A 25,867-nucleotide genomic window follows, 5' to 3' on the forward strand; every position below is an offset into this window, starting at 1 on the left:
TCCTGCCTCCTTTATCAAAGATAAGGTGACCATATGTGCGTGGGTTTATCTCTGGGCTTTCTATCCTGTTCCATTGATCTATCTTTCTGTTCCATACTGTCTTGCTTACTGTAGGTTTGTAGTATAGTCTGAAGTCAGGGAGCCTGATTCCTCCAGCTCCGTTTTTCGTTCTCAAGATTGCTTTGGCTATTCGGGGTCTTTTGTGTTTCCATACAAACTGTGACATTTTTTGTTCTAGTTCTGTGAAAAATACCACTGGTAGATTGATAGGGATTGCACTGAATCTGTAGATTGCTTTGGGTAGTAGAGTCATTTTCACAATGTTGATTCTTCCAATCCAAGAACGTGGTATATCTCTCCATCTATTTGTATCATCTTTAATTTCTTTCATCAGTGTCTTATAATTTTCTGCATACGGGTCTTTTGTCTCCTCAGGTAGGCTTATCCCTAGGTATTTTATTCTTTATGTTGCATTGGTAAATGGGAGTATTTCCTTAATTTCTCCTTCAGATTGTTCATCATTAGTGTATAGGAATGCAAGAGATTTCTGTGCGTTAATTTTGTATCCTGCTACTTTACCAAATTCATTGATTAGCTCTAGTAGTTTTCTGGTAGCATCGTTCGGATTCTCTATGTATAGTATCATGTCATCTTCAAACAGTGACAGCTTTACTTCTTTTCCAATTTATATTCCTTTTATTTCTTTTTCTTCTGATTTCTGTGGCTAAAACTTCCAAAACTATGTTGAATAATAGTGGTGAGAGCGGGCAACCTTGTCTTGTTCCTGATCTTAGTGGAAATGGTTTCAGTTTTTCACCATTGAGAACAGTGTTGGCTGTGGGTTTGTCATATATGGCCTGTATTATGTTGAGATAAGTTCCCTCTATGCCTACTTTCTGGAGGGTTTTTATCATAAATGGGTGTTGAATTTTGTCTAAAGCTTTTTCTGCATCAGTTGAGATGATCATATGGTGTTTATTCTCTAGTTTGTTAATATGGTGTATCACATTGATTGATTTGCATATATTGAAGAATCTTTTCATTCCTGGGATAAACCCCACTTGATCATAGTATATGATCCTTTAAATGTGCTGTTGGATTCTGTTTGCTAGTATTTTGTTTAGGATTTTTGCATCTATGTTCATCAGTGATATTGGCCTGTAGTTTTCTTTCTTTGTGACATCTTTGTCTGGTTTTGGTATCAGGGTGATGGTGGCCTTGTAGAACGAGTTTGGGAGTGTTCCTCCCTCTGCTATATTTTGGAAGAGTTTCAGAAGGATAGGTGTTAGTTCTTCTGTAAATGTTTGATAGAATTCACCTGTGAAGCCCTCTGGTCCTGGGCTTTTGTTTGTTGGAAGATTTTTAATCACAGTTTCAATTTCAGTGCTTGTGATTGGTCTGTTCATATTTTCTATTTCTTCCTGGTTCAGTCTCGGAAGGTTGTGCTTTTCTAAGAATTTGTCCATGTTTTCCAGGTTGTCCATTTTACTGGCATATCGTTGCTTGTAGTAATCTCTCATGATCCTTTGTATTTATGCAGTGACAGTTGTTACTTCTCCTTTTTCATTTCTAATTCTATTGATTTGAGTCTTCTCTCTTTTTTCTTGATAAGTCTGGCTAATTGTTAATCAATTTTGTTTATCTTCTCAGAAAAACAGGTTTTAGTTTTATGATCTTTGCTATTGTTTCCCTCATTTCTTTTTCATTTATTTCTGATCTGATCTTTATGATTTCTTTCCTTCTGCTAACTTTGGGTTTTTTTTTTTTTGTTTTTCTTTCTCTAATTGCTTTAGGTGTAAGATTAGGTTGTTTATTTGAGATGTTTCTTGTTTCGTTTGGTAGAATTGTATTGCTATAAATTTCCCACTTAGAACTGCTTTTGCTACATCCCATAGGTTTTGGGTCATCGTGTTTTCCCTGTCATTTGTTTCTAGGTATGTTTTGATTTCCTCTTTGATTTCTTCAGTGATCTCTTGGTTTCTAAGTATTGTTTAGCCTCCATGTGTTTGCATTTTTTACACTTTTTTTCCTGTAATTGATATCTAGTCTCATAGTGTTGTTGTCGGAAAAGACACTTGATACAATTTCAGCTTTCTTAAATTTACAAAGGCTTGATTTGTGACCGAAGATATGATGTATCCTGGAGAATGTTCCATGAGCACTTGAGAAGAAAGTGTATTCTGTTGTTTTTGGATGGAGTGTCCTATAAATATCAATTAAGTCCTACTTGTTTAATGTATCATTTAAAGCTTGTTTCCTTATTGATTTTCATTTTGGATGATCTGTCCATTGGTGAACATGGGGTGTTAAAGTTCCCTACTATGATTGTGTTACTCTCAATTTCCCTGTTTTTGGCTATTAGTATTTGCATTATGTATTGAGGTGCTCCTATGTTGGGTGTGTAAATATTTACAATTGTTATATCTTCTTTTTGGATTGATCCCTTGATCATTATGTAGTGTCCTTCTTTATCTCTTGTAATAGTGTTTGTTTTAAAGTCTATTTTGTCTGATATGAGAATTGCTACTCCAGCTTTCTTTTGATTTCCATTTGCATGGAATATCTTTTTCCATCCCCTCACTTTCAGTCTGTATGTGTCCCTAGGTCTGAAGTGTGTCTCTTGTAGACAGCATGTATATGGGTCTTCTTTTTGTATCCATTCAGCCAGTCTCTGTCTTTGGTTGGAGCATTTAATCCGTTTACATTTAAGGTAGTTATCGATATGTATGTTCCTATTACCATTTTCTTCATTGTTTTGGGTTTATTATTCTAGGTGTTTTCCTTCTGTTGTGTTTCTTGCCTAGAGAAGTTCCTTTAGCATTTGTTGTAAAGCTGGTTTGGTGGTGCTGAATTCTCTTAGCTTTGCTTGTCTGTAAAGGTTTTAATTTCTCTGTCGAATCTGAATGAGAGCCTTGTAGGGTAGAGTAATCTTGGTTGTAGGTTTTTTCGTTTCATCACTTTAAATATGTCCTGCCACTCCCTTCTGGCTTGCAGAGTTTCTGCTGAATGATCAGCTGTTAACCTTATGGGGATTCCCTTGTATGTTATTTGTTGTTTTCCCCTTGCTGCTTTTAATAATTTTTCTTAGTATTTAATTTCTGATACTTTGATTAATATGTGTCTTGTCATGATTCTCCTTGGATTTATCCTGTATGGGACTCTCTGCGCTTCTTGGACTTGATTAACTATTTCCTCTCCCATATTAGGGAAGTTTTCAACTATAATCTCTTCAAATATTTTCTCAGTCCCTTTGGTTTTCTCTTCTTCTTCTGGGACCCCTATAATTCGAATGTTGGTGCGTTTAATGTTTTCCCTGAGGTCTCTGAGACTGTCCTCAATTCTTTTCATTCTTTTTCTTTATTCTGCTCTGCAGTAGTTATTTCCACTATTTTATCTTCCAGGTCACTTATCCATTCTTCTGCCTCAGTTATTCTGCTATTGATGCCTTCTAGAGAATTTTTACTTTCATTTATTGTGTTGTTCATCATTGTTTGTTTGCTCTTTTGTTCTTCTAGGTCTTTGTTTAATGTTTCTTGTATTTTCTCCATTCTATTTCTAAGATTTTGGATCATCTTTACTATCATTATTCTCAATTCTTCTTCAGGTAGACTGCCTTTTTCCTCTTCATTTGTTAGGTCTTGTGTGTTTTTGCCTTGCTCCTTCATCTGCTGTGTTTCTTGTCTTCTCATTTTGCTTAACTTACTGTGTTAGGGGTCTCCGTTTTGCAGGCTGCAGGTTCCTAATTCCCAGTGTCTTTGGTGTCTGCCCCCAGTGGCTAACGTTAGTTCAGTGGGTTATGTAGGCTTCCTGGTGGAGGGGACTATGCCTGAGTTCTGCTGGATGAGGCTGGATCTTCTCTTTCTGGTGGGCTGGTCCACGTCTGGTGGTGTGTTTTTTGGGGTGTCTGTGGCCTTATTTATGATTATAGGCAGCCTCCCTGCTAATGGGTGGGATCATTTTCCTGTCTTACTAGTTGTTTGGCATAGGGTGTCCAGCACTGTAGCTTGCTGGTCGTTGAGTGGAGCTAGGTCTTGGCATTGAGATGGAGATCTCTGGGAGATTTTCGCTGTTTGATATTACGTGCAGCTGGGAGGTCTCTTGTGGGCCAGTGTCCTGAACTCTGCTCTCCCACCTCAGAGGCACAGCACTGACGCCTGGCTGGAGCACCAAGACCCTGTCATCCACATGGCTCAGAATACAAGGGAGAAAAAAAGAAAGAATGAAAGAAAACAATAAAATAGAATAAAGTTATTAAAAAGACAATAATTATTAAAAATAAAAATTTTTTAGGTAATAAAGAAAAAAGAAAGAAAGAAGAGAGCAACAAAAACAACAAACAAATCCACCAATTATAACAAGTGCTAAAATCTATACTTAACCCCAAAATAGAAAAAACGGACAGACAGAACCCTAGGACAGATGGTAAAAGCAAGGCTATACAGAGAAAATCACACAGAGAAGCGTACACATACACACTCACAAAAAGAGAAAAAGGAAAAAATATATATACATCGTTGCTCCCGAAGTCCACTGCCTCAATTTGGGATGATTCCTTGTCTATTCAGGTATTCCACAGATGCAGTGTATATCAAGTTGATTGTGGACATTTAATCCGCAGCTCCTGAGGCTGCTGGGAGAGATTTCCCTTTCTCTTCTTTGTTCGCACAGCTGCTGCGGTTCAGCTTTGGATTTGGCCCCGCCCCTGCGTGTAGGCCACCTGAGGGCGTGTGTTCTTAGCTCAGACAGGGCGGGGTTAAAGGAGCCGCTGATTCGGGGGCTCTGGCTCACTCAGGCCGGGGGGAAGGGAGGGGCACGGAGTGCGGGACGAGCCTGCGGCGGCAGAGGCCGACATGACATTGCACCAGCCTGAGGCGCACCGTGTGTTCTCCCGGGTAAGTTGTCCCTGGGTCACGGGACCCTGGCAGTGGCGGGCTGCACAGGCTCCGGGAGGGGAGGTATGGATAGTGAGCTGTGCGTGAACACATGCTTCTTGGTGGTGGCAGCAGCAGCAGCCTTAGCGTCTCATGCCTGTCTCTGGGGTCCGCGCTGTTAGCCGCGGCTCGGGCCTGTCTCTGGAGCTCCTTTAAGCGGCACTCTTAATCCCCTCTCCTCGCGCACCAGGAAACAAAGAGGCAAGAAAAAGTCTCTTGTCTCTTCAGCAGCTCCAGACTTTTTCCCGGCCTCCCTCCGGGCTAGCTGTGGCGCACTGACCCCTTCAGGCTGTGTTCACGCAGCCAACCTCTCCCTGACCGAAGCCAGAGCCTCAGCTCGCAGCCCCGCCCGCCCCGGCAGGTGAGCACCCGAGCCTCTCAGGCTGGTGAGTGCCGGTCGGCACCCATCCTCTGTGTGGCAATCTCTGAGCTTTTCCCTCCGCACCCCTGTTGCTGCGCTCTCCTCCGCGGCTCCGAAGCTCCCCCGCTCCGCCACCCGCAGTCTCTGCCCGCGAAGGGGCTTCTAGTGTGTGGAAAGCTTTCCTCCTTCACGGCTCCCTCCCACTGGTGCAGGTCCCGTCCCTATTCTTTTGTCTCTGTTTTTTCTTTTTTCTTTTGCTCTACCCAGGTACGTGGGGGGTTTCTTGCCTTTTGGGAGGTCTGAGGTCTTCTGCCAGCGTTCAGTAGGTGTTCTGTAGGAGTTGTTTCACATGTACATGGATTTCTGATGTATTTGTGGGGAGGAAGGTGATCTCTACTTTTTACTCTTCTGCCATCTTGAAGCTCCTCCTGTCTTTGGGCGCTCTTAATAAGAGGTTGTAAAACTTTGCTCTTTACCTCAGAGGCTAATTTTCCCAAATAGCAAAGGTTCCGTATCTCACCAGAATGACGTTCTACACTGTGTTTCTGACTTTGTCATGTCCTTGAGTATTCTCCTCAACATAAAAGAAACAACAAATGTTCTTCATTTCTGAAAGTGTTGAGTGTCACTTCGATTAATAGATAGCCAAGTCACAACCATTCATGTTCTCAGGCATACCTGATCTCATCTGAAGTGCTCAGATCTGTCAAATTTTGAATTTTGCCTTCCCCGAATCAAATCCTTGCTGAAAAATGGAATAAAAAGTATGAAAGTTTCACAGAAACTTTCACATCTAAATCTTTCTTTAAGATTTCCCACAGGGCCCCTGGAGAAATCACAGAGATTTGTTCTTTTGCATTATGGAAAAAGATGTTATGGAAATAACTATGTTTATTGGTTATGTTACGGTTGATGAGCCTCAGAACTGTCACATCAAAAGAGTTGCTACTTTGTACTTTTAAAGACTACTCTGAGTTCACGTCATATAATCATCATTTGTGAATGAATGCTAAAGATTATTATGGGTTTTGATAATTTAGTACAATGGTTATAATCAAATTCAGATATGATGGTTAGTTATTTAAGAATGTTTATGAAATCTACTCTATATTATTAGTATGAGTTTTAAGAAATTGGTATTTATAGAGATTTTATTTTGCCCAGAAGTTTGCGAGTCAGGAATCCCAAATGAATATCCTGCATAGCCATCCTGCATCTGGGAGGCAGGCAACAAGTGAATAAGGCTGAAGATAGCAAACTGGACTTACATTTCTGTGTGTTAATAACTTTCTCTTATTTTTTAAAAGTAGTTGAATTGGAGTTTTCTTTTTCTTGTAATTTATAACCTTCTGACAAATATCTACCTATACTTGGATCATAGACTTTTATATGTTACAGCTTCACTCATTGTTATTGACTATTATTCACCAGTAAACTTTTTAAGAAGTTTGCTTGCCTAGCTTCCCTACACATAGGACTTTCAAACCAGGAAACCTTAAGATTAACATCAGGCTGTTAAAGGCAAGCACATGACAGCGGGAGATGTGGAAGCTGAAAGGCTATCTTTGAAGGAAGGAGAGGCTAAAAAGGCAGAGAGCTGGGAGACATAGAATTGTACCAAAATACACAAAATTGATGCTCATAATGATGACTTTGACACATAAAGAGAAAAGTTAAACTATCCTTTTATTAAAGACTGAGAAGTATATATTTTGCAAAGACTTCCATCAAAAAATCTTAAAATGTATTAAATATGTAATGTTGTTTCAAGGGAAAAGTTATGTAGAATGTTAATTGACAAGATATTTTTTATTTCCCAACACCTAGCACGGAGAAAGGCATGGAAGAGACAGTTAAAAGTTTGTTAAATGAATGAATAGATGGATTTGGAGGATGGACAATATAAAATTATAATCTAATTCTATTTTGCACAGTTTCATAACTCATCTGACATGGAAATGATCACCTCTAAATATCTTTTTCCTCTTAATTTTCCATGAAGTCTATCCCCCCAATTTGTCTTTTCCTGAGTATTTAAGAAAAAACATTGCAAAAGAGTTTTTATGGTTTTCCACTATAAGTTATGCCCAGAAATGCATCAACAAAATTTTGAATTTCTTGTCAAATTTCATTCATGTAGCACAATGGAATTTCAGGGACAAAATGAAAGGCTAACAATGAAATCCAAATGTTAAATCAATTCATATCTGTGAATCATGGGGTGGGATGTGATGGACAGCAGTCCTAATGGGTTGGCAATGAGGAAGTAAAGTGTCTATAGAATAATTTAGAAACAAACATTGACTAGAATTTGTTCTGATTTTTTATTATCTTCATGTACCAGCAATTCTAAACAGTGTCTGTGATAAAATATTTCTTCCACCCAAAATATTTTGTTGATCTAACTTCTAAACAGTTGATGTGGCTACTGCTGTGCTGTGTTTAATATTTATGTATGCTTCAGATTAACACATTTTTATTACTTATCCTTCAATAAATGTTTAATTCTACTTAGCAGTTAACTCAAAGACCTCCAAGTTACATATTAAATCCCCAACATACAGTCTCAGCTACAATGCATTTATTTCTAGAGTAAGTTTGTAATAGTTTAGAACCGTCTGAGCTGACTTTGGAAAAAGTTGCTTTGTCCAGTCCAGTGGTACTTGATATTTCTTTATTTAAATAGGAGATTTGATTTAAACAGTGATGGGACAGTGATTGTAAAGATGAACAAATAGAACTTGAATTCCTTCAATTTTGACATTATATATGACCCCTTAGAGTTTTTGTTTGTGTTTAAAATTTAAAACATTGAAGCAGAGTGTGAACTACACGGAGTAATGTTTTTGTTTGGAAAGGGTATATCTTTGATACATGAAATATGTTACTGAATTTGAAAAATATCTTTATAATTGAATTTTTTTTTCCTTTTTATTGTTTTGAAACTAAAGAACAAATTGAGAAAATGACTACTACTGATTATTACATGGGTTTTACTGAGACTAACTTTATCAGATAGAAGAAGGAGATTGTAAAATATGATCCACTTCAGCAGTCCAATACCCTCGTTACTCCACTGGATCATACCTTCCATGTAACGTGCACAGTGTTATGGCATGAATTATACATAATTATCATGGAAGTAATGATAATTAAATACCCAATAAGCCAGTGCTACAATTTTCCAGTCTCTATCGATCAGTTTGGGAGCCAACAAAGGGATCACAATGAGCCTTACAATATATAGACAACCTTCCAATTATTCATGCCCTTGCAATTAATTTAAAACTGTAAGTCTCTGTGCTTGTTCATTTTCTGTCTTGAAATGATTGTGTTTAAAATCAAATATGAATAAGCATTTACTTGGTGAAAGGTGAAATGGGTATATCATGGATAGGTTAATGACATGGCATCAAATAATTTCCTTGAGGAAATTAACTCTCTAGATGATGTTAATGATATTAAACCTCTTGGAGGCACTTTTCATTCTGTATATAAACTGGATCCTGTCATCATACTTCTTGGCAACATTCATCACAGGAGTTCGTGTTTCTCCGTCATGGGACCCTTCTCTGGGCGTTAGTGATTGCACATTTTTTCTGTTTTTCTGGCTCTTCTTCTTTCTCATTTGTTGTCTCATTCCATATGAGCCATATTCTTCTTTCCTTATGAGAGTTTGTCCTAGACTCCTTCCTCATCTCATTTTATACTCTTGTGATAGATAATCTCTTGCATGTTCCTGACTTTATTCATCATCTTTAAGTGAATAGCTTCAAAATCTGTATTTCCAGTTTCTCTATGCGCTTCTTACAGCTGGAGATCGCTGCCTAACTATCTCAGAGACACCTCAAACTCAACCTTTCTGTTTCAGTTTTCTATTACTTCACAAATATAGTAGCTAAAACAATGAAGGTCTATAATATTTGAGAATTCTGTGCATAGACTGGGTAGGTTTTCTGCTCCACTTGGTGTGGGCTCTAGAGTCATGCAGCTGTTTTCAGCTGGAGGCTAGACTGGGCTGAAAGGTCTAAGATGGCCCCACTTTCCACATCATGTCTTTCCCTCTAAGTCCCCTCCATGTGGCCTCTCTCTTCAGCAGGATAGCCTAAACTTCCTAATAGCATGGCAGCTGGGTTCCACAAAAGCAAAGGTGGGAGCTGCCAGACCACTTAAAGGTTAGTCCCAGAAGTAGCCCAGATCAGGGAAGCCTGTTGCTTTAGCCAAAAGTAGGTACCTGTAAAAATATTCTTATTAAGTTTTAGGGATAGAGTAGCTACTGACACCATCAAAGGAAGTTTCTAAAAACAGAAAGGAAGGAAGAAAGGTAGGAAGGATGGGAAATTATCTTCAATCAACTTCTCAAAATAAAAGGGACAAATATTCAGCAGTAGGAGTGGTGTATTAGCTTCCTTGGTATTTGAAGTGTGAGCCGCCTTTCAGCAATTCCCCTTATACATATCAAAAAGGGCATATAGAAAAAGGAAATTACATACACATAATTATCAAAATAGTTTCTTCCTTGGACTACCAAGTTCAAAGTATTATTGCTTTTCCATAATTTATGCTGATAACCTTGGAATCATGGTTTGATTGGTCGAACCCTCTCCCTTCCATATCAGTTCAGCCATTTATCAAATCTTATGGACTCTCCCTTTGCGTGATTTCTCGCATCAGGTAATTCATTTTCATCACCACCATCCTGCTCCATTTCCTTTCCACCTAAAATGTGAGGTATTATGGAAATCCCATACCTGCCCACCCTGCATCCAATTTTGCCCTGGGTCAAGCTATTTTACACATTAAAGTGATTACACAGATTCTCTATTGCCTGCACAATACAGCCCAAACATTTTAGCATGGCTTTTGAGTGTCTTCAAACTGTTCCAACTTTATTCCTAGCTCTCTCATATACAAACTCTCTCTAGTGGCCAATTGGATAGGTTTCCTCTGTGTAATTGGTCAAGCTGTTCCCCACCTGAATTGTCCTTCTCTCATATCAGTTTTCTCAAAATCTATCCCTTTTTGTGAGTTTTGGGTCACATCCCATCTTATATCTTTCTGGTCTACCCCAGACCTCATGATCCTCTCATCAGTGTACCTCTTTAACTCAGAGTCAGTTGGCCTTCAGTGTAAATCAACTTACTGTTTTTTAATGTTTCACATGTCTCAAATGACACAATAAAGTCTTCCTGGATAGATCAATATTTTGAGCCCTCAGTAGTTCATGGAGAAGAGATGTTCAGCTTCTTTTCTTTTTTACCTTTGAGGAATAAGTAAATTACTAGTCTCAGATTATGTATCCACTTTATAAAGAGCCACTGTCTACCACTGAATTTACTGGAAATTAAAGGAAAAGCATAAGAATCTGATTTAAGAAAGATTCAGAGACAGAGCAGCTCTGGGGATCTAAGTACGAGAACCTCCTAGGATCCTCAGGGTCTGACCACCGGGATGAATGAAATCCCACCATTTTTCATTTTTCTGTTGCATTCTGTTTGTAAGAGTTCAGTCTGAAGAAAAAGCCTGATTGCCAGAGCTTGAGCCACACATTCTTCTTGAAGTATGTGTCGAGGGTGGGTCTAAAGTGAACTTCTTGGCTTCTCATTAAGACTCTCTCCAGTGAGTAAGAGGTAATTTTCCAAAAGAGACTTGGTGACCTATTATCAGAAAAGAGGGGAGCAAAGGCTGGGCAGGCATCTCATTCCTCCTTTGTATCAAATCATAAGATTTACCTGTATTTAATATATTCAGAGCCGACCCTGATAGAGCCTAACTTAGAAAGTAAGGAAGCTAAATGCCAGTAAGAAAACAGATACTGATTTCATTAGGATGATTGGTGGTATGGGCAGAGGAACACTTTTAAAGATGTTTGGGATCTACTTTAAAATTTTTCATCGTGGCCAAAATTGATTCCAAAAATACTATGTTTCCAGTAAACAATACATTGATTTGCATTTTCAAACATTTTTATAGCTGTTAAATTATTTTTGTCTTTTTAGAATATTTTACAGTGTTTTAAAATGTTGATCGGGCTACCTGAAATCTCTAAGAAAAGTTCTAGAAAGTCAAACCTCTTGGGTAATGTGTGAAAAACAGAAAAGGATCCAGTGCTTTCCAGCCAAAGGATAACTTTCCCTAATGTTGAAACCAAAACAAGATGTCATTATCTTACTTTCACCCTGATCCTATTTAATGTTGCAGTAGAGCAGTGGCTGGGTAATATGTTTATTGTCATTGGACCCCTTTGATGACAGCCATAGTATTCTCTCCCCAAAACATACATTTGCACAAGTACAATTTTGCACACATTTTTGGAGGATATATGTGTCCCTGAAGCCCATCTATCAATGCTAGATTTAGAAACTTTTGGGGGAAAAAAAGTGTGTTAAACCTGTAGTGAAAGGGCACGATATTTAGTTCCATTCCTATGTTGTATGGTAGCAAATTTCACTAAAAAGGAACCAGCAGATCCCAGACTGACACTCCTCCATTCACCTCCCTTCTGTAGTATGTGTTAAAAAAGAAAGTCACTAGTAAGTTTCTGAAACTTGTTCCTAAGTTGATTGTGCACTTTACCAATAGAGAGCCTTAATTATTACTGAAGAATTTCTTTTTGGTTAGGAAGTATGTAAGGACCTTAATACAGTTCTTTAAAAAATATTTGGTGACACTCAAACTAACACTTTCTCTCTACTTATTTCATAATTCTAATTTGAGTGATTCATTATTCATGCATTTATTTGCTGTGTACTTAGTACGTGACAGAAACTGTGCTAGGTGCTGAGAATGTGCAGATGAATATGACACACTAGGTTCCTGCCCTCAGGGAATGTGTATTCATTATTTATTGGCTTTTAAATTCAACATATACCTCTGTTAATTTGACTATTTTAAACCTCTAGTTAATTGGCTTAAAATTTCTTTTACTCATTCTTTCTGAAGTGATTATTTTTAAATCAGCACTATCGAATAGAATTGTAATGCCAATCACAGTATGTGATTTTAAATATCATAATTAGTTATAGTAAAAGTAAAAAAACAGGTGAAATTAATTTTAATAATATATTTTTCTAACCAAGTATTTCCAAAATATTGCCATTGCAACATGTGATATCATAAAAATTTATTGATGAGCTATTTTACAATCTTTTGTTGTACTGTCTTCGAAATCCATCCACATTTCAAGTGCTTAATAGCTACAAGTAGCTGGTGACTACCCTTTTGGATAGAACAGGCCAAAATATTCAAATCCACGTACTTGCTCTTCCTCTGAGGACTTCAGTCTCTCAACATTTTTGTCTGCCTACCTATCTATTTTATTGAAGTATAGTTGATATACAGTATTATATTAGTTTCAGGTGTACAGCATAGTGATTCGGTATTTTTGCAGATTATACTCCATTATAAGTTATTACAAGATAATGGCTATAATTCCCTGTGCTATATACAATATATCCTTGTCGCTTATCTCTTTTATACACAGTAGTCTGACTGTTAATCCCATACCCTTAGTTTGTCCCCTCTTCCCTCAGCATTTCTTATGCAAGGCTATTTGGCTCCTTCTCACGTTCTGTCTTAATAATTCAGTACCTATTTGCTCCCTCCCCAAATTGCTTAATAGTGTTCTTATTTGCAGCAGAAAACAAAAGAAAAAGAAAAAAAGACTCTTACCATCAACTATCTGCCTAGGAGGGCAATGAAAAATCATAAATTTAACAACAACAACAAAGTTTGCTATAAATGATAGAGCTAAAAGGGGCAATAGGCTTATTTGATCAGGGAAACTTTGGACATGGTAGGACACGACAGAAGAGATCGATTTTTAAAATACTATGTTAACTGTGTTATCAAGCACTTATTTGTCATCTTTTAGGCTCAAAATTAGGGTCAAGGATCTTCTTAGAGACTGAACTCACCTGGAATAATTACAGCAGCTAACAAACGCACACACACTGCCCATGGTCTACTTGCCTTATTTGCTAAAACTTCCAATTTTTAGGCAAACTGCCAGATTCTCAAGGTAATATCTGTGTCCCAGTTGAGACTCTGGTGTGCACAAACCTCTATTGCGACAGCTCCCTTTGGTGCTTCTGTGGCCCAATGAAGTGGAAATAATGATGAAAGAGTTCAAGATTTTGAAAAGCAGTTTTGACTATTTAAAAAGTGGCTATTCTAAAATAATTTCTATTTTATAGTATTTAGAGCTTAAAGAACTGAATAAAACTCTGGAAACTATTTGACTCCCTTAAAATTCTTCTGCAAAAAAAAAACAATTCTTCTGCAGATTCTGAATAGGAAATACTTATTAATCGGCTGAGTTAGGGACGTTGCATCACATTTTCTTTCATTAGTAAAAAAAAGTAAAACACAAAATAGACTCACCTTCTCCTTTTATTTACACATGAAGTTAATATTAGTCCAGACAACTAGGAAAGGAGCAAAAAAAAGTACGTTCTTTCCTTTGAAAGCTGCCTGAACAAATACCTGGTTTTCCTCTGAGCAAACAGTAGTGTCTGCACAGCAAAAAATGGTTACTGTAAGAAAAAAAAAAAAAAAAAGAATAGATCAGAATAGACTATGTCTGTTATTTAAGTCGATAGAAGTTTTTTTTAATGAAACAAAGGAAATCTTTTCTCAAGAATATTCTGCATGATAACATCATTTGCAGAGTTCTCAGAATTCCAAAATACTTGTTGGAGTATGCACACACAGATGGACAGAAGAGTGCTCTACGGAGTTAATCCCTACCTCCAGATATCTAAAGACTAAGATTTTATGGTATCGTTCATTTTTTTAGTGAATGCTAAAAATATATGTGTTTTAAAAAAGCACATATTATACAGCTCTTCTAAATGTATCTGCACAAGGGCAAAAATAGGAAAAGCAGTGTGGTTGTAAATCTAATTCTCCTGCCAGAGAAAAAAAGTGTAGTGTGGCCTTGCTTGATATTATGACTTTTCCAAAGAGTTACTCTGTATGGTTTAACAGAACACCACTTCCACCAAAAATATGTGCTGCTTACAAATCTTAGGAATTGGAAAGTCTTTCGATCCAACTTGAAGAAAAACAAATGAGTAAGCATAAATAGTATATACACAAAATGTTATGTACCATAGCATTTTAATAATATAAAAATAACATGAATTTAAATACTTTTGTTTCTCTCTCATAGTCAAGCACTACTCAAGGATGGAAGTGTGGAGAGGGAGGTTCTGGGAGAGTTCTTGAAGTAGAGGTGTGGGGAGGGAACCTAGGAATTGTATCTGTGGAAAATGTATTCCAGCATCCTATCTGTGCACTTGGTCTTACTGCTAGATTGTGGGCAATGAGTGATGTACTTTGAATAGATGGGTATTAAGGGGGCCCTCCAATGAGTGAGGCTCATTGGAGTTTGCAGAGATCATTAAATGCTGGAGACCACATATTCAAATAGTTTCAGTAGGAACAGGAGACAGGGTCCCTACAAAAGTATCACTGTGGATGCTGGAGCAGGTGAGAGAACTCATCTTTGTGGGTGAGGCCACAGTGATCAGAGTGTCACCATTGCTCTGAGATGGAGACAGGTTGGAAGTAAATTTTCTGAGATAGTTCTTTTGGGAGTCCAGGAGATGGGCAAGAAGGGGAGTCTTCAGAATTCCTGGTTTATTCTTGTACTCTTATAGGGATCAATGTTAGTGGTACAATGCGTCATGTTATGTTATGCTAATTCAGGGTCACTAGAGGCCCATCAGAGCCCTGATTTGGAGGGAACAAAATGAATGGGCACAACTGGAAGATCCAGGAGGGATTCTTGAGGGAAGCCAGGCCAGGGGAGTGGATATACAGCAGGAAAATCCACTCCAGAGCCCCTGAAAGGCGTGTTTGCCACTGGAAGCAATACTGGGGAACTCTGTTGAGGGTGGCAAAGTCCAAACCAGGTATTGTCCCTTATACTCGGACTGTTATAAGCACTTATTTTCTGATTTCCCTATCATCCGTCTCTACCTTCTCAACTCTGTCCTCTAAGCTTACTCACTCATTGGATAACAGTTTAAGGATCACCTATATGTTAGGCACTATTCTATGTTCTTCTGATATCAAAATGAGTAAAAATAACTGCCTGTCCGCATAGATCTTCCAGTCCAAGCAATCCCAGTGAAGTGGAAGAACTTCAATAGGGTTTACAGGAGCATGTAGCAGTGACTCCCTAGTGTCTGATTATCACTTTTAGTGATGCCAAGATTGATGTGGGTTCAAGTGGTAACCTGATCCCTGCATTGTCAAATTCCCCATCAGCCTCAAGATTCCTAGAATTTAAAGATCCTGGCTAATGATTTTGTCAGAAGACTTATCCGGAGTTTCCTTCCATTCATTCATAGAGCAAACATTTATTCAGCTTTTTCTAAATACTAGGCACTATGCCGGTGCTAGAGACACAAAAAGAAATAAGCCAAGATGCATGTGGAAGAGACAGATAAATGAATAACTTCAGTGCAGTGTGAAAATGTGCAGGAGTAGATGCAGAGTCCTCTGGGAACACAGAGGAAGCAAGGTCCCTAATGATGGCAATCTCTAGCAGTCAGTGGGGAGTTCATCTAAGTCAGGAGCTGCTGGTTATCATGCATTAGCAAACAGCCAACATCCGGGGGAAACTCAGCTATACAGCTTGAATTTCTGCATTTCACAGCCAGCCACCAGAGAAGCTTTCACTAGAGGCTTGATACATCAGACTTTCTGGGTTCATCCTGCTGGCTCCCTCATTTTTTTTAAACTCTAAAGCTCTCATGTCTGCACTGGGCAGCCCTGCTTCAGCCTCTTGAAAAACAGGGCAGGACGCTCTAGGCTTATGCCCTGGTCGATTTGTTTCTTTAGAGCTCCTAAAGTGGTTTGTATCAGTAATTTAAGGAAAAATACTCCAGGTAGTCTGCTTCACAGCCTGGATCCCCACTAATATAGTATTGTCAGTTGAAGAACTGTTGTTTCTTGTCTATTTTGTCACACCCAGTATTGACGCTTTACTAAAGGAAATCAGCTTTCAAATAAGAATGGTGTTGCCTCCTGTTGGTTCAGCTGCTCTGCAAACCACAGATTTTGTAAATTACAAATAAGATCCAATCTTTCAACCCAGAGAGGAGGAAGAGGCCCTATTTTCCCACTGGGCCTTATATTCTAGAGTGAGCCTTTTACTTAATTTCCCAGAGAATACTGAAAATGTTACCAAAAATGCAATAAGAGAACACTGCAAATATTATCTAAAATACATAAGAAAACCAGAAAATTCATAACTAGCCCTGAAATTATCCTCTTAGGATTTTAATATTAGATTTAAAAACGCTGATTAGCCTGTAAGTTTTCAACCCCACCCCCAAGCAATCAGCAATTGATTTCCTTGCATTCTGTGTGTAAAAATATGATAGACTGGGTAGATTATAAATAACAGAAGTTTATTTCTCACAGTTTTGGGGGCTAGAAGTCCTAGTTCAGGGTGCCAGAATTGTTGTGTGAGGGCCCTCTTCCACGCTGCAGACCTCTTCCTGTGTCCTCACATGGTGGCAGGGACATGGTAGTTCTCTAGGTCTTCTTTTTAAGGGCATTAATCTCATTCATCAGGGTTCCACCCTCATGACCTAATTACGTCCCAAATGTCCTATCTCCTAATACCATCACATTGGGCACTAGGATTTCAACATATGAATTTGGGGGGGGGACACAAACATTCAGACTGTAACACTGGGCCAGTATCCTATGGCATATGATACTTTAAAATGTTTTATTTTGGTAAAGATATTTTTCATGTTATCCTAGGTAGACTAGTTTCTGTGGCTGCTGTGACAACTTAACACAAACTTGGTGGCATAAAACAATATACATTTATTCTCTTTAAGTTCTGGAAGTCAGAAATCCAAAATCAGTTTTACTGGACCAAAATCAAGGTGTCAGTAGGGCTATCATTCCTCTGGAAGCTCTAGGAGACAATCAATTTCCTTGCCTTTTCGAGCTTCTAGAGCTACATTTCTTACATTCCTTTGTCCCTTCTTCCATCTTCAAAACCAGCAGCATAGCATCTTGCATCAGTAACCCACTGATTTCTATCTCTGTAGTCAGATCTCTCTGCCTCCTTCTCAAAAGGAGATTTATGATTAAATTTAGGGACCACCTGAATAATCCAAGATAATCTCCCCATCTCACAATCCTTAACTTCCTTGTATCCGCAAAGTTCCTTTTGCCATATAAAGTGACATTCACAAATTCCAGGGATTAGGACCTGGCTCTTGGGGGCCAATATTCAGTTTACCATACTAGGTAACAAAAACATTCTTCTCATCTGAAGTATCCATTTTCTCAAATAATCCACCCCCTTTGGTCTACCAAGGTTGTTTCAAACAATATTTTTTCCTCAAGTATGTTAGCTGCCAAACTTATAAATTATTACAGATGGAATCATTGTAGATCTGTAATATACAGCCTGCTGAGCTACACAAACAAGATCCCCTTTAGCTTTCTTTTTTTTTTTTTTTTTTTTTTTCTTTCCGGTACGCGGGCCTCTCACTGTTGTGGCCTCTCCCGTTGCGGAGCACAGGCTCCGGACGCGCAGGCTCAGTGGCCATGGCTCACGGGCCCAGCCGCTCCGCGGCATGTGGGATCTTCCCGGACCGGGGCACGAACCCGTGTCCCCTGCATCGGCAGGCGGACTCCCAACCACTGTGCCACCAGGGAAGCCCCCCTTTAGCTTTTTATCCCGGTTTGACATACAACATGGTCAAGGGAAGACTGTTTCAATGACTTCTCTAAAACCCCATTGAATACTCAAAATGTCATCCATTATGTTGTTGAGTGTTCCTTATGGAAAAATTCATGATTTTTTTTTAAAAAGTTGTGTCCCTTAGATTTAAAACTCGAATTTATCTATCCTGATTAACTACAGCTAGACATATAGGATTCATACTGATTTTTAAAAATTTGTCTTGACTTCCAGGAAGTACAGGCTAAATTTAGTAGATAATTAAAGTAACTATTCTAGTTAATACTATTGTATAATTATATGTTCTTCACCCACCCCCTCAATAACCATTTCTTCTCTTCCTTACTGTAATGCTTTAGATAATTTATCTTCCGGTCAACAAGCCTATTGCATGGGCCTTTTATTACAGTCTATCTCAAAATCCTTTTTGAAAGCAGCAGACATGAATAAAGCAAACAAACAAATTTGGAAGATATATAGACCCTATGAATTATGGCCCATCTGCAACTTTTTTGAGTGCCAAAGGTATAAATTCAGCGATAAATACATTTTGTTACTACAAAAGCATTTTACAATTGTGTTTCTGTGCGTTATATAGCTTATTAGAATAGATAAATTTAGATGTCAAGGATATGCTAACTAATGCCAATATAGTCTGTAGTTGTCTTGATTTCATTCAATATCTTCCAATTTTAATAATTTACAACTGGTATCAATGACACTAAGAAAACTTTAAATGGAAATGTATATGAGCTGGCTTTTGTTAATACCTTCTGCAATAAAGACACATAAACACAGTTTTGAAATCATAGGTATATTTTCTGAAAGGTTTCCACAGGATAAGGGCTTCATTTTGGAACTATTTTATACAGGTTTCTCCCCCTGCCACCTCCCACTCAGTTTATTAGAACTTAACATACTATCTGACATAAGTGATACATAAATGGAGTAAATAATTTGTGTGTATCAGAGGCCAAGCATATTGGCTATTGTGGAGGCTTTGAAACCCTGTCCTAGTAGAGAAAAATAAGAAAAAATAAATAAATATAAGGGTCAAAAGTCATTGGCCTGCTTTCTCATTTATTCTCTTAATCTAGTTTCTGATGGTTACTCATCATGTAAGGATTTCTCATTACATTTCCAGAGTTACATCTCCAAGAAACCTAAATGATAACTAACTTAAAAATGCCAATATATTAAGCTTTAATTCAAATACAGCAAAATAAACATGTCTGAATGGGATTTAAGATTTAGAAAAACTTTGATTTATAAAAAGCAATTTAACTCAGAGAACTAAACATTAAATTGTAACTCAGAGACTCTTAGTTCAAATTTCATGTTCACTGACTCATCTATCCTTTTGAGATATCAATATTTTTAAAAATATATTTAACATTATAAGTGGTTAAACAGACCTAATTCTTTCTGTGATTTAAAAGTTATAGCTGTCTTTTAAAACTCTACTGATTCCCAATATTTTCGATTAATAATATATTTTTTTAATTTAAATATGAAATATTTTGAAAAGATAGAAATGGTACAGAATAATATAATACAGTACCTTTAAAACATTTCTACCCAAAGTTCAGAGTAAGAAAACCTATTTTATATCACATTTACATACATACATAAGTATACAAATAACTGAAGCAAACTATCCACAAAACACTGTTTAGATGTACTGCAGTTTACACTGATATTTCTTATTTTTTTTTTACTTTATTCTTTTTAAAAATATAAGCCTCAATCTTTCAAAGTGATTTCAGACCCACAGTACGGGTATCATCCTACAGTTTGAAAACACTGATATACTATTTACATTTATGTATCCACCATTCATTCAGCTTTATAAGATCTTAACATTTTGCCATATTTACTTTAAATAAAAAGAAAATAAAACATTAGATAAATTCCAAGTTCCCCATGTACTCTTTCTTTTCCCTTTTCCTACTTTCACCACAGAAGTAACTGTTATTTTAAATTCGATGTTTGTTTTCATGCATGTTTAACAGTTTTCACTTCCTATAGATGTGAAGAATATAGAGCATAATTTTGCATATTTTAAAGTTTATATAAAGCTATTATGCTCACCTATTCTTCTGAAATTTGTCTTTTTTGGTTTATCATTATGTCTTTTTTAAAATTGAAGTATCGTTAATTTACAATATTTTATTTCATGTGAACAGCATAGTGATTGAGTGTTTTTGAAGATTATACTGCATTATAGTTTATTATAAGATAATGGCTATAATTCCCTGTGCTATAAATAATATCCCTATTTCTTATCTATTTTATACATAGTAGTTTGCATCTATTAATCCCATGTCCCTACTTTGTCCCTCCTTCCTTCCCTCTCCCTTTTGGTAACCACATGTTTGTTTTCTATATCTGAGTCTTTCTATTTTGCATCTACCTCCAGTTATATTATTTTTTAGGTTCCACATATAAGTGATATCATACAGTACTTGCCTTTCTGTCTCTAACTTATTTCACTAAGCATAATATTGTCTAGGTCCAACCACATTGCTGCAAATGGCAGCATTTCATTCTTTTTCTGGCTGTGTAGTATTCCATTGTAATTCTGTTCTGAGTAATTCCATTCCCTTGTTTATCATTATGTCTAGATACGTATCAAGTTTGATACCTGTAGCTCAAGTTCATCCATTTTAAGTGCTCTATAATAGCCCATTGAATAAATATTACTCATTTTTTATTAATCTATTGTGATTGGTAATTTAGAGTTTCTTGTTATTGTGGCAATAATGAACAATACTGTAATGAACATTCACGTACCTGCATCTTTATGCTCAAGAATAAGTGTTTCCCTAGGGTCTATAACTAGAAGTGGAGGCATGAAGCAATAAGACTTGCACGTGTTTGACATATATTTCCAAATTGTTCTTCAAAATAGTTGTTCTGATTTGTGTATGCAGTAGTACTGTCTAAGAGTTTCTATTTCTCCATATCCTTGCCGTTTATAAGTATGATAAAAAATAATGTGATTGAAAATCTTGTGTAATCTTAATTTATATTTTATTGATCAGTAGTGAAGTTGAAAATTTTCATGATCTTTCGTCGAGTTCCCTCTTCTATACATTTTCCCCATTTTCCTAATGGGATATATTTTTTATGTATGTATGCTATGAGTATTTTTCCTCCTTTTTCTATCTTTTACAGTGAGGCCAGGTCTACACTATCAATATTATAGTAAAAATTAATTATTCAAATCAACAAAAGAAAGGTGTCAGACTTGCTATTCATGCTTACAGTCAAAGTGTAGTAGTTTTTCTGGTTTGTTTTAGTTTTGATACTTGGTTCCTCTGCAAGAAGGGCATTTAAAGTAGGGTTTGAGGCCTAAGTTGACCTGAGTTAAGCTCATAATAATAGCTCTCCACTTGGGGTAATGTATAGCACAGACCTACATGTGTTCCTGTATTTCTCATTTTTCAAAACTTCAACAGTGGATCAAATATCTGGTTTGATATTTGATCCAAATACTTGATCCAGCAGTGGATCAAATATCTGGTTTGGATAATTTACCTCGGACAATCCATTGTTTCCTTAGTGATTTATTCTTAATATCTTCTCATTACAAATTATTGGGGAAGTCAGTTACAATGTGAATGAAGAAAGCATACATTTAACATATACTTACTATGTGCAGTATGTTGTAGTTGAGGGATGGGTAGATATGGATATTACGATATAATATCTTACTTCAACCAGAACATGGCTTCATTGGGGTCCTAATACCAATATACGTAAATGCAGGGTCTGTATGCTAGATTGGATCTGGATCTCAGGCTTTAGTTCCAGTCTCATCCTTCATGGCCATGCCACCTTAGCATGCCACTTCCTCTGTGGCTTCTAAACACTTAGGTAACTCAAGACCATGTCTACTTTTTTTTTTTTTTAGAATGTAAAAAAATGACATGCCAAGTCAAGGTTACAAATTGTTTTTTAATCAAAAACATTTTAATGATTAATGTATAGACATTATTTAACATTGTGGGTATATGCAGATGAGCTAAAGCACACTCTGACAGCACACTATTGAATGTTATAGTTTCTGTAATGAAATATGTAAAGACGTTCGCAAGCTAGTACCTAGGAAGACATACACTTACAAATATATACATTCTAGATTTGATAAGGTAAATGTAAACAGATGCTGTGACTCCTTCCAAACAGAAAACCCACAAGACTAATTAAGAGAACCAACTGGCTCCCTATAATATGAATGTGCAAAATTAAAGCATGATAAACTGATATTTACATAAATATCAAACCACCAATTCATTTATACATTGTCAACGACCTTCTCAGATGTGTCATGAGTGGTTCAATGAATGTTTTTTCCTCCAGTGGAGGAGGTATTCAGAGGCTAAATTCCAGTACTTTAAAATGACACACACAACAGTCCTTATCTGTTCGATCACGCCTCTAGGGTGTGAGACATGATTTTATGATAAGCGGTCTTATTTTTAAACAAGTATTTCTAGACAAATCTTTAGATTCGAAGCAGGAAAAAAAATTACAGGTGCTATTAGATTTACATTAAACAAACCATCTCTATCCAGTTTCCCAGTTCTCTCATGCTGCAGCTATCTGTTTAATTTTACCTTAAATTTAAGGTCCTTTCCCCACCTTTATTCATTTTGGTAAGCTAGGCACATTTTCAAAAGAAGTTTGTGTCAAAACAGATAGCAGTACAGAAATCAATCCAAATTTGGACCCTGGCAACCAGTTCCCCACTGCTCATCTATGGGACTCTGTCAAATGGTAAACATTTAATCATCTCTCTTGGAAAATATATATCTGCTCTCACAAGTGGAAAGCAAAATGGGCTTTGTCTCCTGTATAAAAACACTTAGCACTTCTGAAATTTAAAACGGGCTACTCATCCTACACACTTCCTAAAATCTTGAAGACAAAGAATATATATTGGAAGTTTCATCAAGACTGCTTTAGAACCCCCCTCCCATTTTACATTATTAATAGTGGCACTCAATAAAAAAAAAAGATCTATTAAAAAGTTAAACTGACTGTTCCACTACACTTGAACCTGCCTGATTTAAAGCCAATATTACAAAACTGAAGGTGCCGATTTCACTTGTACAAGTCACTTGAAATTATGTGTCACACGATAGTTTCATAAATCATGGTCTTTGAGTTTTCTGAACGGAGCTATTAGAAATGAATAAAAACTTGAAACATACCCTAATTTAAACTAATAAGCTTTGGGCCCTGCTTTTTAAATTTTAAGGCATGTGTGTTTCTCTACTGTAACAACATTATACAAATTTACAATCACATGCATGATCTACAGTAAAAAAAAAAAAAGTGTGGATTACAGTGTTATTAAATTGTGAATCACAATTCAGCACCTATCATGCTATAACTAATGAGGCAACAGCAGTGTTGTGTACTACAACACCTTGCCCTCCACAGTCTAGCGCAAGGGTCAGTGAGAGCCCAGAAATGTTAAAACTCTTATGCCTACTTGGAAAATCTGTCTACATTTTCTAGGGGTTTGGAACTGATGGAAGAGGTCCTGCATGAGTCACACTATTGTAGGCCGACTAGTTACAGCACCTGTTAACTAGCATTGGGCACAATTCATACGTGCTTACAATCAGACGACGTGGTTCATAAGCTGTCAACCCTTGGGCCTCAGTCCTTATGCTGCTTCCTCGGCTTCACATTGTTTTCCAGGGAAGAAAAGCTGCTGGTGTGGCCGTTTATGGCCGTCACATAGCCGTTCTGGTGGTCCTTCTGGTGTTCTCTCCTCCAGGAGGCCCCCTTCTTGTTGTAGGTCTGAATATAGAAGTTTGTGAAGAGGGCAACCAGAGAAATCACGTATCCAATCTGTAAATACAACCAACCAAGAGGGAAGGCGCACGGCTAGATGACCCCGCAGCCGGTCTGGATGATGGTCAGCACAAACTGAAGCAGCTGCCCCTGCGTGATGTACTTCTTCCGCCAGAGGTACGGCCTCATGGAAGGGACGGACGACAGACTGTAGTACGAGTACACGTGGACGTGGATGAAGCTGTTAAGTGTGGCACCAAAATAAGAGTGCCACAGGGGACCCAGTTCATCACGAACCACCAGATGTTGAGCATGGAGGCGCGGTGGTACACGTGCAGGACTGTGATCTGGTGGTGGTTCTTGCGCAAGATGAAGAAGGTGTCCATGAACTCGATGAGCTTGGAGAAGTAGTACCACTAGAGCACGCGGGTGATCTTCATGTCTGCTTTTCCTCCACTGCGTGTGCCCTGACAGAAGAAGTTGTACTGGCCCTCCCATACTCCCGTCACTAACTCACAGAACATAGAGAGAGCAGTGTGCATTCAAGGTTATACACCACTAAAATCCCCCGGCAAGAGAACGGCTGCCTATTCTTCATATATTTTGGTCCCAGCCATACAATTAGCAACTATAGGATGGAGCAGAGCAAAGTAGGGATATAATTGTCCAGAAGAAACCATCCTTTTAGTCTGGGATCTCGGGGGCCGAGCAGTGCCTGGTAATAGGTACTAGGTGCTGCATCAGAGTGTTCCATTTTAAAACCTCTTAGGCCGAGGGCGGCTGCGGCTCCAAGAAGTGGCGAGGCGGCGTTGGCGGCGGCATCCGGAGCCAGCCGAGCCAGGAGGAGGCGGGAGGGAGGCACCGGCCAGCAGGACCCGCCACCACAAATTGATATTCATAATGTACATATGTAACTTACTAAGTCCGTACCATAAAAATGACATCTATTGTGCTATTCAAAAGAATAATGGTGAGATTAATTTTTTAAAATATCAGTTCATTGTACCATGTGGTTGGTATGTACTTGTAATTTAACACAAATACAAAGAATATGAATAGCTTTTTTTCAATTCTATCAGTAGCTCTTTGAGTGAGTATATAAATTCATTTGTAAATGATACCAAATCTAAATTTGAATTCTTCAATCTAAGCCATGGGCCAAGGGGTATCTTGCCCCTCATCCTTCTCCAAATACCATGGAATTGCCTCTGACCTCACCTCAGTTGACTTATTACTCTTAAGCTGTAAAATGATTTGTAAGATCCCATCCATATCTAACATCTCATGGTTTTAAAGACGTTCTCTTCGTAGTTATTTGTGATGTTACAAACATAGGATAAATTTCTTTGGTGAAAGCAGTCTTATTTGACCTTGATGTACCACTTGGCATTTTTGGAAATAGAGCAACTCTTCTGCTATGTTGTTTCAGAGAAAACAAATTCCCATATTATCCCAAACTCTTCAGTATAAGGCTATGAGTATGTTTAATTCTTCATGAAGTTAAGGTTTTTTTGTGATGTGGTGCCAGGAAATAATTTTGTGATAAAACAAACACTTGGTTTAACCAACTAGAAAATACTGGCATCCTACAAACATGAATTCATTAGAGAGGAATTCTGAGCTGCAGCTTTCATAAACTAAAATAGCTATGCTAGTTAATGTCCCAGAAGTTCTTAGTAAATATAAAGTACAAGAAACTGTCAGTGCTTCAAAAGCAGAGATAATATCTTATCCTTTTTATAACCTCAGTTATTAACTAGAACTTGCCACGTAGTAGGAGACCGATAAGAACATTCATGGATTGGAGTGTTAAGTCATTAATTTTCAAACCTATATCCTTTAAATAACAAAGGATTGTCTTCTATTATTTCTCAAAAAGGTGGGTATGTGGCCCATAGGTTTCTTACCTTTGCTTTACATTCCTTTAGAGCTATGATAAACTAAAGCATTTTTTAGGAAAAGTGACTTCTAAAATATTTTTGTTAATGTTTCAAATGTGCAATTATAGTCTGAAGATCATCAGGGCATAGATAAGTGCCTGTG

The 25,867-nt window shown here is 37.6% G+C and overlaps 1 protein-coding gene and 1 pseudogene across 7 annotated transcripts in view; one reads left to right on the forward strand and one right to left on the reverse strand.

Moving 5' to 3' along the window:
• IL1RAPL1 (interleukin 1 receptor accessory protein like 1) overlaps positions 1 to 25,867 on the forward strand; it is a 1,345,156-nt gene that overhangs the window by 986,101 nt on the left and 333,188 nt on the right. The gene's annotated exons all lie outside the window — the stretch shown is intronic.
• LOC307180275 (very long chain fatty acid elongase 5-like) lies at positions 23,687 to 24,578 on the reverse strand (annotated as a pseudogene). Its single transcript has one exon. The product of its transcript is annotated as a very long chain fatty acid elongase 5-like (transcript).

This window comes from Stenella coeruleoalba (genome assembly GCF_951394435.1).
Source record: "Stenella coeruleoalba genome assembly, chromosome: X".
In the NCBI taxonomy this organism is placed as follows: Eukaryota; Metazoa; Chordata; class Mammalia; order Artiodactyla; family Delphinidae; genus Stenella; species Stenella coeruleoalba.